Source organism: Pseudonaja textilis, chromosome 1 (assembly GCF_049901715.1).
Source record: "Pseudonaja textilis isolate UNSWEBS1 chromosome 1, rPseTex1.2, whole genome shotgun sequence".
NCBI lineage: Eukaryota > Metazoa > Chordata > Lepidosauria > Squamata > Elapidae > Pseudonaja > Pseudonaja textilis.
Genome location: NC_141990.1, coordinates 262242982 through 262259824, shown reverse-complemented (window position 1 = coordinate 262259824; position 16843 = coordinate 262242982). Strand labels below are relative to the sequence as shown.

Genomic DNA, 16843 nt, shown 5'->3' with positions numbered 1-16843 from the left:
AAAAATCCAGACTCGTGCTCTGGTCAGAGCAAACAGAGGGGCTCAAAGCAGGACATCAGACCGCTGGAGGGTGTGGGGGGAAGGAGGCGAGGGTGTGTGTGTGTGAGAGAACGCCAAGGGCTTCTCCAGGTAGCCGCTTCCGCAGACGGACTGGGCTCCGCTAGAGAGGAGAAAGTGAGCCCTTTCCTCCTCGCTCGCTTCCCCAGCCTTTCGGGACCGACGCGACAACTGTGAAGCGCGCTTCCTTCTCTTCCGCCCCTCATCCCTCCCCCGCCGCAGCACCATCTGAAGTGGGGCGGGGAGGGGAAAGAGGGTGCAGCCGGGACCGGCGCTGCAGAGAGAAGCCGAAAACGCGCGCGGCCGGGGTAGGTCGAGCGAGAAGCCCCGCTCGCCCTTCTCGCTCTGGCCGCGCGCGGGCGCGCGCGCGCCCACAGAAAAAGAGAAAGAGAGAGAGAGAGACAGAGAGAGCGGGGGGAGAAGGCTGGCGGACGCGAGAGCTCAGCCGCGCGGAGAGCGAGCGGGAGAGGATGGTTCGCTCGCCGCTGCCTCTAGCTGGGACAGAAAGAGCTTGAGGGGCGAACGGAAGGGAAATGCAGACACGGTCTCCGGCTGGGAATCTCTGGAGATGAGGCGGGCGCCCGCCGCCGCCGCCGCCGCTGCGTCTGAAGCAGCCCTGCGTTTTTGAAGGTAGTTTCTGTGAACGGGAAAGCAAGGCGTGACGGGACGCAGCCTAAAGTCCCCCTTGCCTAGGACGCGGCGGGACGGGTGGGAGGCGGGGGGGAGTGAGTGGTTGGAGAAGGAAAGCGCCGGGATCCGCTCTTCTTGGCTTACCTGGAGTGGCTTGTTTCTTTCTTTCTTTCTTTCTTTCTCGCCGGCTCTGAAACTGAATTGCTAGAGAAGCGAAGGAAGGGGGAGGGAGCCATGGGATTTCCACACGTGCATTCCCACACCCCGGGTCGGTGACTGGACAATAAGGAACACCGCGGGAATGCACTTTTCCGCCGTGGAAACGCCGTTTCGGGATAGCCCAAAAGAGGGGCCCGAGTCTTAACAGACCTTTCTTGTGGCTTCAGCTTTCCTAGTTCGTACCAACACCAACACCCCCTCGGGCTCCCGATTGCCGAAGGTATTTAAGGTATCGTGTTAACTTTAAGGGATCTGTCCGATCTAACGGGCTTACTATATGAAAAGACCTTTTTTGGAACTGAGCATTGTTCGGTTTGGTCCCTGGAAAATCTGAAACTGGTCCTTTAGTAGAACGCGCCGGCACTCTGCTAAAAAAGAGAATCTCTTCCCACCCTTCCTTGAACCATGCTTTCACCATGATGGTGGGGCATACAATGAGCTATAAGTAACTGTAATTATGGCTCGGGGGGAAACGTGATGGTCTGTATGTTGTGCTGGAAGGATTCATTTACAGGTATCCGAGATGTAAGAAGTGGCTTTAAGTTCATCACTGCACATGGGGAATCGTAAGAATTATTGTCTGTCTTAGAACTCTGCCTTTGTTCAACCCAGCGCTGTGGACTGGCTCTGATTCCCAGTAGAAGTTTTTGGTGATATAGAAGAACAGAGTAGCACGGTGTTTGATGGGAGGGGGGTGGTATTGAAATATATGGATTTCTTCTCCAGCCTGCCAGAAGTGATAAAAGTTCTGGTTTTGTTTGGAGCTAGAAATGGGGTTGGCTAGAATAGAGGGTCTTGAGGATTCTGCTTTCACTGAGGTTCTATAATTCTACTTCTGATTCCCAGTGATTAGAGCAACAACTGGAGTCCAGAATTCCAAACTTTAATTTCTTATTCTCTATTTAAAGTTCTATTCTCTGCTGACTTGGGATTTCCCTATGTTAATTTCCAAATCGTCCTAACGGTTTCCAAGGTTAATTAGGAAGAATCAGACGGAAGAAAAATCTATGCCTTTCAACAATCCATTGGTAGAAAGAAGCTTTTGTATGGATGAGATACACCCTTATTTTTTTTTTTTTGGGGGGCTGGGAAAACATTAAAGATTTCATGGAATAGGTAGCATCTCTGTGCTCCTAAATGATATGAGGCACTCAAAGGAATGAGAATAGTATTTTTAATCCAGATGATTTAATTTATACGGTGCAACAAGTAAAGTTGTTGTTTCAGTTGAAATGGACAATTTTTTAAAAAGAACCAGTGTATATTATATGGCATTGGATTAACCTAAAAATATTCTGCTATTTAGAAGAGAGCCTAACCCTTCCCCAAAGAGTGAGGCCGTTTCACTGATTAAGATTGTGCCATCTGTAATCTCTCCCCATCTAAAAGCTGGGTTTTGTCTTGCAAAGAGTGGATTTAGAGAAGACCTGAAACTGAGCAGGTTTCAAGTGACTGAAAATGTTCGTATTCATTCCTTCCCCCTCTAACACACCATGTTTTCAGACTTTGCTGGATAGTTCTAGCTTTCAGAAAGAAAAAAATATCTTTTTCAGGTGGGGTATTTCCCTGGAAATGTACACATTCTAATTTATCTCCATTCATAATAGCAGTTCTGTTGTAGTAGCAAAGCTACTTTAATTTATTATGTGCAGATCAGCTGTTCATGATGGTCTTGTAAAGTAATTCTATAAAGTAAGGACCAAAATGCAATATAGATGTATGTTGATTGTTACAATTGCTCCTAAAAATAGGGCAAAGATTAATTTGAAAAACTCTAGGGTTTATAATGGACTATTTTTTTTTTATAAACTTTGGAGTAGAGTAAATATATCTTATTCACAGTTGAAGTAAAACAAATTCCACAGTTCTGTTTATTTTTCAAGATTTTGTTCCATCAATGCAAATGCCAAGATGTCTTGAGGAGGAGATGAAATAAATATGACTTCTTATTGATATTTTATTTTGGATTTTAAAGGTTGCTAGATTAACAAATCTCTTAAGCAAGAAATGAAAAGTAAAATACAGAAATATTGCTTTAGAAGTAGCAGAGAGGTGAAAGAGCAGAAACATTGGAAAAATACAGGCTTTTACTTGAAATCATACTAACCCAGATAGATGCCAAGTACATATTTCTGGGAAGAACATTCCACAACCTGAAGAGGAGCTTTTCTTCTCGAGAATTGCTGTGCCATATTCAGCAGGGACACTTAGAAAAAGTCATCAGAAGATCTCAAAATCCAGGTGGGAAGGTATGACAAGGCATAGCCTGTTCCTCTTTCCAAACTACAACCAAATTAAAAGAACTCCTTGAATTGAGCCCCCAAATATGATGGAGCCAGTGATAAGTATCGATATGATAAGTTCGTTTCTCCCCGTGCAGTAGGCAAATCTGCCACCATGTTTTGAAATTTCTGCCTGTTTTGGTTTTCACCTATATAAGAAGACCAACGTTCAGCGCATTGCTATGGTTTATGTGTAAACGAAAGCATATTTGTTAGGTAGGAAACTACATCTGACAGGTAAAAAGGTTAGAAAGTATATTTATCTTTAATACTCAGGCTGCGGAACAATCTTTTTCTCAATATTCTAGAAAGAAGATCCTTAATTCAAAGCAGTCTATTGACAACAATTGAAAAAAAAATTGTGGGACCTTTTGAATAAGCACTGAACTGAATGCTCTGTTCTGTTGTGTTGTCAAGGGTAAATTGAGGAAAAATCAGAAGCTGTATAAGACAGACCAAGAATGAGAAAGAGACAGTTAATAGTTAATAGATTATTTATATTCTTAAGGCCTGTAGAACTGTGAGTAAAATTCTATCCCATGGAGCCATTGCTAGCTTTTAGTACAGTAGTGATTTCATTACTATAAATCACTGTGGCCCTTAGGATGTTGCTGAAATGCAGTTTCAAGCAGCCTCAAATAGCATGGCCAATAGTGACGGATGCTTGGGGCTATAAATACTTGCTTTAAAGGCAGTCTGCCTATTACACAAGATTTGGGTATTGGGTACATTCCAAGTGTTGCACATCGTAAACAAAATTTCCTATGTTAGAGGTCTACTAATCCTTCTAACAAAGTAACAGAATAACAGTTGGAAGGACCTTGGAGTTCTTTTAGACCAACCCTTGCTCAAGCAGGAAACCCTTTACCATTTCAGACAAATGCTTATCCAATCTCTTCTTCGTGTTGCTCCAGTGTTGGAGCACTCACAACTTCTGAAGGCAACCATCCCACTGATTAATTGTTCAAACTGTCAGAAAATTTATCCTTAGTTCTAGATTGGTTCTCTCCTTGATTAGTTTCCCTCCATTGCTTCTTGTCCTGCCTTCAGGTGCTTTGGAGAATAGTTGACCCCCTCTTCTTTGTGGCAGCCCCTGAGATATTGGAACACTGTTACCATGTCATCCCTAGTTCTTCTTTTCGTTTAACCAGACATACTAGATGATACAAAGCATACAAAAGTTCTCCCTCATAATAAAATGGGTTATTCTTGCAGAAGAGAGTTGGGAAAGTGAGAGTTAATACGTTCCTCACCTGTAATTTTCTGTTTATATAACTTTTCCTCACGGCCAATCTGACTTCTGTCTCTAGAACTCAGCTCAGGAAGAAGAAGAAAAAACCAAGCCACAGGCAAGGGAAGATTGGGGTGAATAAAAGGGGAGAAGCTGCTGCCCTTGCAGATTTGTCCATGATTTCTGTACATTTACATAAGGTATGTAGGATGTACACTTACCAAAATGATTTTTTAAAGCAAATTATCTTAGTTTGGGACATCATTTTTGAAGAAAATCAGCAACTAAATTAAGAGAATCATCTGTAGTAGATAATAAAATGCAAAACGGAAATCTAACTTGGTAAAATATTGAAGAATACATTTCTTCTATTCACTGACTGCAAACTTGCATGGCCATCTGATGAAAATTGAAATGATACTTTTCAAAGGTGTACACTTTGGTTATCTTTACATTTCTATATGTTTGTTTTTAGAATCCATATTTTAGACAGTTAAGATGCATGTGTTTTAAATTGAGCTAGCTCATTTGCTTCAGATTTCAGACTAAGTTCCTTTCTTTGATTCATCATCCCTAACTTTCTCCTTCTAGTAATGCCCATGAAATATATAAATTGTTCTGAGCTTGGAACAATACCAACCATTTAGAATATTTCATAGGGAAATGCTAAAGTCTCCTATCTTGATGTAATAAAACTTGAAACTAGTGTTCCATTGAAATTAAATTAAAATATTTTGAATCTTTTACTGTAGGGAATAGAGAAAACTTGAATGAAGTGTTTTGTTTTTCATAGTGGGATCATAAAATGGTTGAAGCAATATTTTTGCTAAATCCTATTCAGGGGTGGGATTCAAATTTCTTAACAACCTGTTCTGTGAGTGTGGCCTAATTTATGTGTGTGGCTTAGTGATCATGTGACTGGCTGGGCATGGCTTGCTGGCTGGCTGGGCATGGCTTGTGACTGGCTGAGCATGGCTTGTATGTAAATATTATAAATATTTATGTAAATACTGAATTTTTTATAAAAAAGAGCAACTTTTACGCAAAATCAGGCAGAGCAGGCAGGCAGATTAAGCTGCTTGCAGAATCACAGATTCATTCAGAGATCTACCTTTCTGCAATCTACTACCTGAGTCTGCACTGAAAAAAAATAGAAGCTTCAGTCCTAAGGAAGTCTCAGTTCTGCTTTTAGATTAGCTAGAAAGCAAGAAATCTAATGATTTTCTGCTTTCTAGCTAATCAAAATCTACCAGCACAGCAGAACAGCTGATGGTCAGTGGGGGAGAAATAAGGAAAAATAGCAACTTACCAAATGCAGGTAAGTTTCATGGCATGCATGCCAGGTAAGGAGTGAGTGCGTGAGTGGAGGCAGGGCGGGGCCAGCCAGCAGCATGATTTGCCAATTCTCTGAACTGCACAGTATCATAACAACCAGTTCTATAGAACTGGTCCAACCAGGGAGAATCCCACCCCTGATCCTATCCTACCAAACCTTGACCAATAAGATCATTTTTAAAACTCTCCTTGTGGTGAGATTGGTGGCAAATAAATTTAGTAAATAAATAAAATATAAATAAACAAAAACTTAAAACTTTTAAAATTCCCATTACAAGCAATTGAAGCAATAGTTGAACAGATCTTTGCAACCTAATTTGTTGCACAACCTCAGAAATAAGCCCAACAAAGAAACAAACATTAGCAGTAGGTTCCACTCATCCTAGCCTGTGAATATAGCAAAAATAAAATTATATGCCTCAAGAGTTCAACAAACAAAAATGCACAATTGCTTTTAGTCTTCAAACTGTACCTAACTGGCTTCTTCCCATATCCTATATATCCTGAACTAAATTACCTCCAGCCAATGTCAAAAGAATTGGAATCCATACATGATATCTTTCTAGTTTGAAAAAGAATCTGATCATAGACAATTGGAACTCTTAAAATATTGCCCCTAAGATCAGGGATGAGTACAAATTGTTTGATTTCAAGTTTAAGACAAAACTTTGAAATATATGTGCATTGTTCCATACTGAGAATATTCACAATGGTTCCTTGGTTATGACTACCAAGGGTCAGATTGAGAAAGGACTGGAATTGCTTATAATCATATGATTCAAGGGTTAAGTCATAACTAAAAAGCTTGGCTAATAAGCTGAAATATTTTGAAACAATTCCAATAATAGTAATAATGATAACTGTTGTGGATTGGACAGAATGTTAATGTGAAGTATATTGTGATATTTGCATAAAAATTACCCTCTCTGATCCTACCAACTTTTAAAATATAAAAGATCAAAAGAAGGGTTTCATAATAGATTCTAAGGATACAAGCATACTTATAATACTTTCCTATAAGAAAGTACGAAGTATAAATATTTAGCTGTTGGGAATATTCTCAGCATGGAACAATGCACATATATTTCAAAGTTTTGTGTTGAACTGAAATCAGACACTCTATGCTCATATCTCAGTTTATGCGGTGTGAGTAGCTATAAAATTTAAGTCATCTTCATCATCTACGAGGCAGATAGAAATGTTATTTTAAGGAGACATGTTGGGAATAATAAAGTTAATGAATTACCTTAAAATAGACTTTTTATAAGATAGATTTTGACTTGAAAAATAATATGTAATGCGGTTGGCCTTTATGTTGCTTATTCTATGAGTGTGGGCTAAAGAGATTCTGCTGAGAGTTGAACATTTTACTAAAGACGATTTAATTAATCTGTATGATACATCAAAAATTATTAGGAGGATTGAAATTGGCTTTACTATGTTTATGACACGTTTTATCTGAGCTTTAAATATGTATACTCTGAATATTTAGTCACAGACTCTTTCTCTTTTTAGGACACACTCTGTTGTGCTGAAAAAAGTTGCTAATTCTTGGATTTGTTTCTTAAATGCTGTTCAGCTGTTCAGAAAAGTGATTTTGATATCACTGATGTAACAGTACAATGTCTTTCATGTTGGATGCAATTTGGTAAACCCAGAGATGATTGAGTTATGTTTAACCAAAGGATTTCTCAATAACCTCCAGTTTTTATCCTCTTGTATGGCAACAGTGCTTCCAGCCATTCTGTATTATTCTGCCCTCCCACTCTTATGGATATGAGAAAAATAAAACCATGCCAGAGCCTAACTCTTGCTATTATGGCTTGCTGTATTCCATGCCTGCAGGGCAGCAGCATTTCATTTCAAGAAACAAAGTTATTTAGTCAAATAGTTAAGGCGGCCAGCAACGCTATAGTTTCACTTCCAGCTGAATTTGTGTTTTACAAACCAACAGTCTGACGTCTGTGGCTGTAAAAAGAAGCACTTATTAAGAAGGAAATGTTTTTCTATGAAGTAATTCATAAAGAAACAACTTTTTGTCTCGCTATACCCAGTAGCTTTACCATTCAACACTCCCAATTTTAAGACCACTTATATATATGCACAAAATATTACCATGCCTCCGTTAGGTTATGAATTCATATGAAAATCAATTTAGTGCAGGATGAATGACATAAGATCAAACAGAGCTTTCTTAAAACTAGTTGACCACTCTAACCATGCATGTTAATATTTACAAGCATAAAAAATCTGCATAATTTTTTTGGAGTATCCTGAGAATGGATATACAAATAATAAAGCCATGTTGGAGCCCAAGTCTTGGTGTCATGTATATCTATGCCTGTAAAGTGACAGCATTTCTAATATAAAAAAAGTTATTCAGTCAGGCAAGTAGCAAAAGCAGTTTGTTCACTGCTAGCAGGATTTGTGTTTTGCCAACCAATGTTTGTAGTTGTAATAAAAGCATCCATTAGGAAGAGGAAAGCTTCATGGGGGGGAAAAGGTAAGGGAAATTAAAGAGAGAAACTGTTTTTTTTTTTGTTAGACAGAACTTTTTTTTTCAGTGCCTTTTGTCCTTATTTATGAGTTCTGGGGTAAGGTTTAAACTTATCTGGAAACCATGGAGCTTAGCCTTGAAGGCAACAGCTTCTTAGCAATGAGAGAAAGACTCTTTGAGTATGATTTTGAGGTAACCTTATTTATCATCAGTTAACAGTATTTCACAAATGCAAAGAGGACCAGTTTCAATCAACGGTTTATACAGATATGACTTAGGTTTCCACTGGTTTCTGTTGCCATCCTGAGAAAAGAAAATTGGGTACATTTAATCCTGGACCTTTTTGGGATTCGGCTGTTGGTGTAATAATCTCATCTATGGCAGCACCAAGCATCTAGTACATATTTTCTGTTTAATAGTTTGGCGTCGAAGGCTATGCAATCTTTTAGCGGATCACAGTAGAGCAAGAATTATACATTCTAGTTACATATGATCAGGAAGCGGGCAACATCAGTAAGAGATGACTGGGTTCTTAGTTCAAATTCTAGCACTAGACAACTGCTTATGGAATTGATTCAGAATTGTCAAAACAAAGCCTCTACTGAAATACTGAAGTTGATTCCTCTGATTTAACTTGGGCTGTGTCCAGTTCACATATGCTTAGCAAGGGGCTCTCAAACAATAAAATTATCCTGTTTAGATTCATGTATCTTTGCAGAATAATCTCTATCCTCCCCCCTCCAGCATCTATACTGCTTTAAAAAGATGCTCCTAAAGTTATCTTTCTTAAAGTTTTATATGATTTGATTTTAATCTCAACCCAACAGAAATAATAGAATTAGATATGTTTAAATCTACTGTATTTAGGTATGATGGCTTGTTATCTACATATTCTCTCTTGTATCATGAGGAAGTTCTGTCCTAATATTGGAAAATATCTGTATTGGTCACCCCAATTTCATGACTTTTAGATAAATTGAGGCTGGGAATTGTGGCAAGTGCAATCCCAGTATCTCTTGGAGATGGCTGAAATTTAGCTCATATGATTTTGCTACCAGAATAAATTTTAGAGCAAAATGAATGAGATCTTACATCTTATAGATGTGTATGAATGGGGATTGTTTGAAACCAGGTATTGCATTATAGTCTAAATATTCTGATTGTTGTTTCATGTTAAGACCTGTTAGTCACCCAGTGTTGCAAACAGGCAATATTGTAAGTAACAAAAGGGAATGGTATTAATAGTAGGGAAAATGCTGGATGTTGATAATTCTGAAAACTAGAGCCTCATATATGAATATTATTGGGGTTGTTTTGGAAATCATTGGCGAAAAGAATATAGTATTGACTGGCTTCTCCAATATAAGGAAAAGCTGAATTAGATAATAAAAGAAACATGCTTACTTATCAGGCTTAGCTAGCTAGTAAATTTAAAATAATAGAGTATACCCTTGTGAAAGAATAATGGGTCTTATTGAGAAACTGCTGAGATTTAGTAAATTGTTCTCTGTTGGTACTGGAATAAGACTTTGTACAATGTAGAAGTCTGCAAAAATCTTTTCCTCCATCATAAATACTCTGATTTAAATTCACAACTAAAAGGATGTGACATATACTATTTCGTAAGTCTGAAAACATATGCTATACTCCAGCGATTTTATAACTGAAAATGCAGTATACAGCGAGATAATGGTATGGCTACATTATATCTGCATGAAGTATAAAGTTAACTTTTAAGTATGCTTACATTCAGATATGTTGAGTGTATCAAAAATGACTGGCAGGTTGGCCGAATGAAACTAATCTCTCAGCCTGGTAGGGAATTATTTGGCATGCTACCATGTAATTCCCCAATACTGCAATAGCTCTGATGTCATCTAAAGGAATTTGAATTGGGACTGTGGGGAAAAAGTTGAGCCATGTGCCCTTTATCTTACTCTTTGCATTACATTATATGGGATATCCGTGTCAGGAGAGAGAGAGAGAGGGACCCAGTCTCATTGCTCGAGTATCCTAAATCTCCCAGAGCATTTGCTGTTGACAATCATGTTTAGAGCCAGCCCCCAAATCCTGAGGCACAGTATTGTTTCCATGGAAACAGACTTGTTCGTTATAATGCATTTTAGGGATAGTGAAAATATAGTACAGATGCTGCTAGGGATTGGACTTTTGCCAGAATCATATTGGCAAGAGAGATGCAAGATTTCATAATGCTGGGTGAGGGGCTCATGCCTCATTCTCTACCACTGTAGAAAGCAGTGTTGTGTAAAATCACGCCTGCTGGTTTTAAGGGCAATATACCCATGTTTGTATGACAGCTAAGCCATGAAATTTACAGGCACATTTCCTAACCACACAACCTGTTCTTACAACATTATTACCTGTTGCTGTGATAGCTGAACATTCTATTCTTCGGCATTGTTACCAGAAAACCAAAATAAGATGTTGAGATATATCATTGCATGTGCAAGACTGTAATGGATAAGAAGAACAGTGAAGCTACTGACCTGGCATTGTGAATGTGAGCTTATTATCTTGATTATTACTATATTAAATCCGTCAAGCTAATCTCATGGTCATAAATGAAATATAAACTCTGAATACCAAAACTCAGGTCACCGAATAATACTGTTCAAATTAATAAACATAAGGGAAAATTGAAGAGAAGAGAAGAGAGAGAGAGAGAGAGAGAGACAAACTATGGATTTCTTCATAGCTATGATAGCAGCCCAATTTAAAGAGCTGAATCTAGATAGCAATGAGAAGCACCAGAGGCAACATTGTTATAGGAGTTCTGCCATTTTTTTGGTTGCAGAATACCAGAAGTCTCTGAGCAAAGTTAACTGAGTTTAGGTTTGGTTTCCTTCAGCAAGTTGTTCCTCGATAGCCTTGCTTGGTGTAACAATATTTACATAGCTGAGCAATCCTTCAGTTCTCCATCTCTGATCTAGGACTTTAGGTAACAATATTTCCAAGGATTGGGTGGTGGTGGGGAGTGAGCACTTTGTTGGGTACAGACAATATGGCGGGGATATTGTTGCTGGCTTAGCATAGCTGCTCAGCTCTTAGGTCTCCTCCTCCTGTTTTCCCTTATTCACTGAGACAAGAGTGTGATTGTGAGTCACCAGATGTCAAGTCCTTGCTGATGTAATCCCAAATGAGGGACCCTCTGCAGGCATCGAGAAATAAAATTGGAAATCAATATTAAACTTCCAATGAAAAGCCTTGTGTTAATTACTATGTCCACATCTATTTTCTAACTCATTCCCACTGTGTTCCATACATAGAAACTTGAAATATCTTTCCCAGTAGGGATGCAGCCAGCATGGGCAGGAAAAAAGAAAGAAATCAATTCAGATCTATCCAGAAAGCAAGGTTAAGTCAAAAAATAAAGATGGAAAATTATGAAGTTAATCTGAAACAGGGGTGGATGAAACCTGCAGATTAAAACAAGTAGGTAAAACTGTCGGAAGCATGTTGCTTTCATGTGGGTTGAATCTCAGGCCTTTGTGTGAAAAGCTGTTGGTGTTCCCCATGTTTTTCACTTTGCTGCTCTTCCACACCTTGAAAAGGTCTCTGTGGTATGCAAAGTGCACAATGGAAACAATGGAGAGATGGGTATTGCTTTTAACTGCTTACTTACTTTTTACTGCTTACTTTTTTTTATCCAAGCTAGCAAAAGATTCTAGAAGTGTATTTCATTTATTTATTAAATTTATATGCTGCCCATCTCACTATCAAGGGATTGGGTGGCTGATATGAAGTTCTAGGAATAACCTCCCCTAGTTTTGATAATTTTCCTTCTATTAACCCTGAACAGAGATAAAAGAAATAATAGCATTATGTTGTAGGTCCCAGGAAGAATTTTATTCTCCCACAACCCCTGTTTTGTGTGCCTTTGAGTCATTATTGACTACTGGTGACTGCATAGGCAAGTCCCTGTAGGATTTTTTGGCAAGGTTTTCCATAAGTGGTTTGCCAGATGGGGAGAAACTGACTGGTGCAAGATCACCCAGTTGGCTTTGTGCCTAAGGCAGCACTAGAATTCACACTTTCCCAATTTTTAGCTCAGTGTCTTAACTATTACTACAAACCTGTGGTGGGATTCAATTTTTTTTACTACCGGTTCTGTGGGCGTGGCTTGGTGGTTGTGGCAGGGGAAGGATACTGTAAAATCTCCAGTCAGAGGTAGGATTTGCCAGTTTTCCGAAGTACTCAAAATTTCCACTACCGGTTCTCCAGAACTGGTCAGAACCTGCTAAAGACCACCTCTGCTACAAACCTTTTCTTTTTTTATCCATAGGCTTAGAAATTTCAGTTTGGTTCACATGATTACTTACAATATGAAATTTTATTTTCATGTACCAATTTTGAATCTGGGAAGTCTGTGGCGATTATTTACACTAGAGTTACCCAAACTGTGAGACATAGATCCCTTGAGAAGGTGCAGACAAAGTCCAGGGGAGATATGAAGAACCTTTTATTTCGACATTTTATGCTTTTATTAAAAATATAGTTTCATTGTATTGTTTTTACTGTTCATTGGTGCTCATTTTGGTGTGCTGATATTTAGGGGAGATGTGTTTTAAGATTACACTGAAGGGAGTTGTGATGGTAAAAATGTTTAAGAACTAATTTGGGCTAAGTGTCAGGTATATTAGGTTCACTCTGGTATCCTTTGTATGAGCTGGAATTGCAATTTTCAGAGGACATATTGGTTAGAAATTTTGGAGCTGCACTCCCAACTCTTTGGGATAGTGCTAGATTGGGAAAGTTGATATAGATATATAAAGATGAAGAATATGTTTGGTTAGGCTACCCTGGCAATCTTCTCTTGCTCTTCATGTAGAAGTTTAGTGTTGGGCTCTGATTGCTAATGCCAGGGACATTGTTAGTGCAGCTGCCTTGTAGAAATGTTGGCACGAAAAGACAAGAAGGCTTAACACAGAGAATGAGGGTAAAGGAGTACACTGCTAAGCTCTTTAAAAACAGTAGTGGAATGTGGTAGTTTTCTTTGCTATGTTGTCTGGAAGAATGTGTTATTAGGAGGCCATGACCCATAAATATTGATTTTCATAATGTTATGGGAAAAGGGCAAAACATTTGGCTGCAGCAAGTTAGCCTAAGCAAGACCAGCTTGAATTTCCTTGGCATTTCCAGACAGTTTCTTGTGCCAAGCAGTCTTCAAAAGTATGGCTATCCTTGACCTTTGCTGTTTATCTGAACAATTTCAGAAGTAAAAGTGCTTGCATTTTCCTCTGAGAAGCACAGTTGGTGAAGCAAACAAAAGTGATACTGAAGTGAATATATGAATAAATAAATGGGGGAGAAGAGATGTGTAACTCTTCCCTATTTTTATGTTGTCAAAGTGCAGGGGACTGTACAGTAGAGCCCATCTTTGTCATGACAAAAATAGAAGTGATGGAAGCTGTAGTCTAGCACTTTCACAAAGCACCATGTAGGAGAAGATTGTGATAGAAGAAAACTGGCATGTTAAGATGCTTTGTATAGGCTTTTTAAAAAATAATTGTGTATATTAGCCATGAATGCTTTTGTATAACTAAGATAAAAACAAGTCTTGGAAGTAGGGAGGTGGGGAGAGGTTTATTTTTTCTCCACTCATTCCCCTCATATTATTTCTCCTAATTAAAACAGCCTGCCCTAAGGCTATTTGCTTCACACACCAAAACCTCTAGATACCATTATAAGCAGGATACTTTAGAGAAGTTCAGTGAGGCAATAGATTCAGGTTTTTTTTTCAAAATGTTTGATCATAATCCCACTCCTCCTTGTGAGATATTATCACCCTTCCCCCAGAAAAAAGGAATAAAACAACCAAATTAGCCATATCCTTTTCTCTATTTCTCTTGTGATTTGCTGTGACTGAAATGTTGCAAATGTTGTCTACTTGAATAATTAGTATGAGTCTTGATCACTAAACTATTAAGAGACAGAAAATTACTTTCTAGAAAATTGCTTACTTTTTTCTTGATTTTCTGTTGAATTCGGGTCATCCATGCTAGTGAGCTGAAAAGAAAAGGAATACAACAGTAATTTTATAAAATTGTAATTTGAAACATGGGAATGCCCTAATTTCCAATGGGGATACAGTGTTATTTTCACTGAAAGTGGAGAGGAATTTTCTGCAGGCATCAGCTTTGCTATTATATTTTTCATGGGAATCATTTGGAGTCGGAAAGGGCAAAGAGTAAGCATTAGACAGAGGAGCCTTCCACAGTTGTCCTTAAACAATAGTGTTCCGGACTAGCAGGCTCGAAAGCCTGCGACTCTGATTGGCCCGCGAATAGCAGATCGTGATTGGTCACCGCAGACTGATCCGATTGGCTAGTAAACGGGCTGCCGCGATTGGCCCAGCCAAGAGCGGCAAACTCAAATTGCCTTCATTGGCTGCCTAGCCACAGCCAGCCCTATACAAGGGGCTGCTGCGGCTGGGATGCTTCGCTCAGATCTGAAGTCACTAATAAAGAGCTGTTGTTGTTATCTGAGTCTTGCCTCTGTTCTTGAACCATCCTCCCAGATCTAACAAATAGAATCAGATAAAATCTTTTATCTGTTTTGACTTAAGTTTCTGACTTTATTCAAATGAAAGTTCCTTAATCATTTTGTAGAAATATGGTCTTACTCTATGTATTGAAATAGACGATTTCAAGAATTGTAGACATCACAGACATCAGAAAGTGCAGGGATGAGAAGCAGAAAGAAGAAGTGTGAAATAAAACTCAGTTGTAAACTGACAGTGAAGCTTGTTGGTAAAAGAAGGATTTAGAAAACATATTTGACATCTGTCTCGACTTTTAGAGGACAGGGGTTCATTTTTCATAGCCATTACATTCTTGCCACTATCAATCCAAAGGAAAATTCCAAATATTTTAGAAGATGGGAAAAGAGTACCACAAGAGGGCAAAAGAGAGTGCTCTGTTGAAAAGCTGGAGTGCGCATGAAAAACTAGATTGTCCACAAATAATTCATTTTTGGTGAGCCTTTATTCTTACTTCAGTTTCCACATGGCCAAGAGTAAGGCTATTATAGCTAGAACTTCCTAGCTGTTCTTCTGTTTAGCATCTGATATTATTAGTTTTGTAAAACTGAAAGAGATTTTAGCTAGTTAATGAGAGTTTATGGTGGACCTAGCAAATGGCACTCTTATTCAGTGGCTGCCTGTTGCAAATGAACTTTGTGTGTTCATTCTCCAAAATGGGCATGACTTATTTCCTAATTAGAAACTAACTGATTGTATGTGTGTTTTGTAATATGCCTACAAGAGCCTGCTCCTGAGAGCATCAAGGTGCCACATCCTGTCAAAAACTAAGAGTTGAACAAAAACTTGCACTCTCATGCTTCAGTGATGCAGAGAGATTTTTAAAACTGTTATTGTGATCCTTCTTTAGAAGGGGATACTTGTTGCCTTGATTTGTAGGTTCTTTGCAATGATGCAGAATTATCTTTAAATCTGCAAAGTGCGGGTATCTGATTTATCTTCTTGTCTCTCTTATTGACACAAACTGTGGAGACCTTCGGATCTGTTCCAAGACAATGTTAGTTGACAGAAGGGGACAGCTGTTAGATTTCGTATTTCCCCCCCAAGCAGATTCACTTTGATGTTCTGCTGCAACATTAAGGCTTTCCTACTTAAGAAGACATTTGGATTTTATAGGTTGGATTTTACTGTTGCTTGAAGTAATATGACAGAGCTTTCTACATTTTAAACTTCTGGGTTTACGTATTCTGTTCCTGCTGTTCAATTTGTTTATTGTTGTGGGACTGCTGAATTTAAACATGTTGCAGTGGACCACAATGAACAAATAGCAAAAGGCTAAGTATAAATTTAAATAGATATGAATGCAGGAATTGGGGAGGGCCTGTGGCTCACTGAGAGACCATGTGTTTGCATGCAAAAGGTTCTAGGTTCAATCCTTGGCATCTCTTAAGCAATAATGATGAAAAGACCTTTCTGCATATGATTCTGGAAATACACTACCTGTCTGGTGCTTTTCAGATGCTTTAGAGTGAATAGGGATTATTAGAATTGATATCTGGTGTCAAACTCATTGTGTCACGGGCCAGATCATGATATATCGTGATATCTTTTGCCTTTGTGGAGCTCGGGTAGGTGCGCCCTGCACATGACGTATCTGGTCTATGGGCCACCAGTTTGGTAGGCCTGATCCAAAGGACATCTAAGAGCAGAAGACTAGATGACATAGATAATGTGACGATGTATGTGGCAACTTCCCAGATAGATACAGCGGCTCTTTCAGGGATGCCAATTTTGTGAAGGGAGAACTGGTGGAATTTGGCCACTGGTTTGACGAAGACTGTTCAGAAACTGATGAAGTGACTAAGACCTCCAAGGTCTTATTCTGTTATATATTACAGACTACCTTAATATATTACAAACCAGGGATGGGATTCTACTTGGTCGGATCAGTTCTATAGAACTGGCTTTTATGATTCTGCCCAGTTCAGAGAATTGGCAAATCATGCCACTGGCTGGCCCCGCCCTGCCTCCACTCACCCACTCACTCCTTACCTGGCATGCACGCCATGAAACTTACCTGCATTTGGTAAGTT

General features: G+C 38.9%; 1 protein-coding gene across 3 annotated transcripts in view; it reads left to right on the top strand.

Annotated features, from left to right (window-relative positions):
* The first annotated feature begins 427 nt into the window (after positions 1 to 427).
* CHST1 (carbohydrate sulfotransferase 1) overlaps positions 428 to 16843 on the top strand; it is a 30255-nt gene continuing 13839 nt past the window's right edge. The window contains exons 1-2 of one of the 3 annotated variants that reach the window (XM_087921410.1): positions 428 to 687; positions 4499 to 4619. The gene's annotated coding sequence lies outside the window, so the exon portion shown is untranslated. Of the gene's footprint in view, positions 688 to 2697; positions 3156 to 4498; positions 4620 to 16843 lie in introns of those variants that run through there. The other 2 variants (XM_087921411.1, XM_026704696.2) reach the window with 2 other exon arrangements.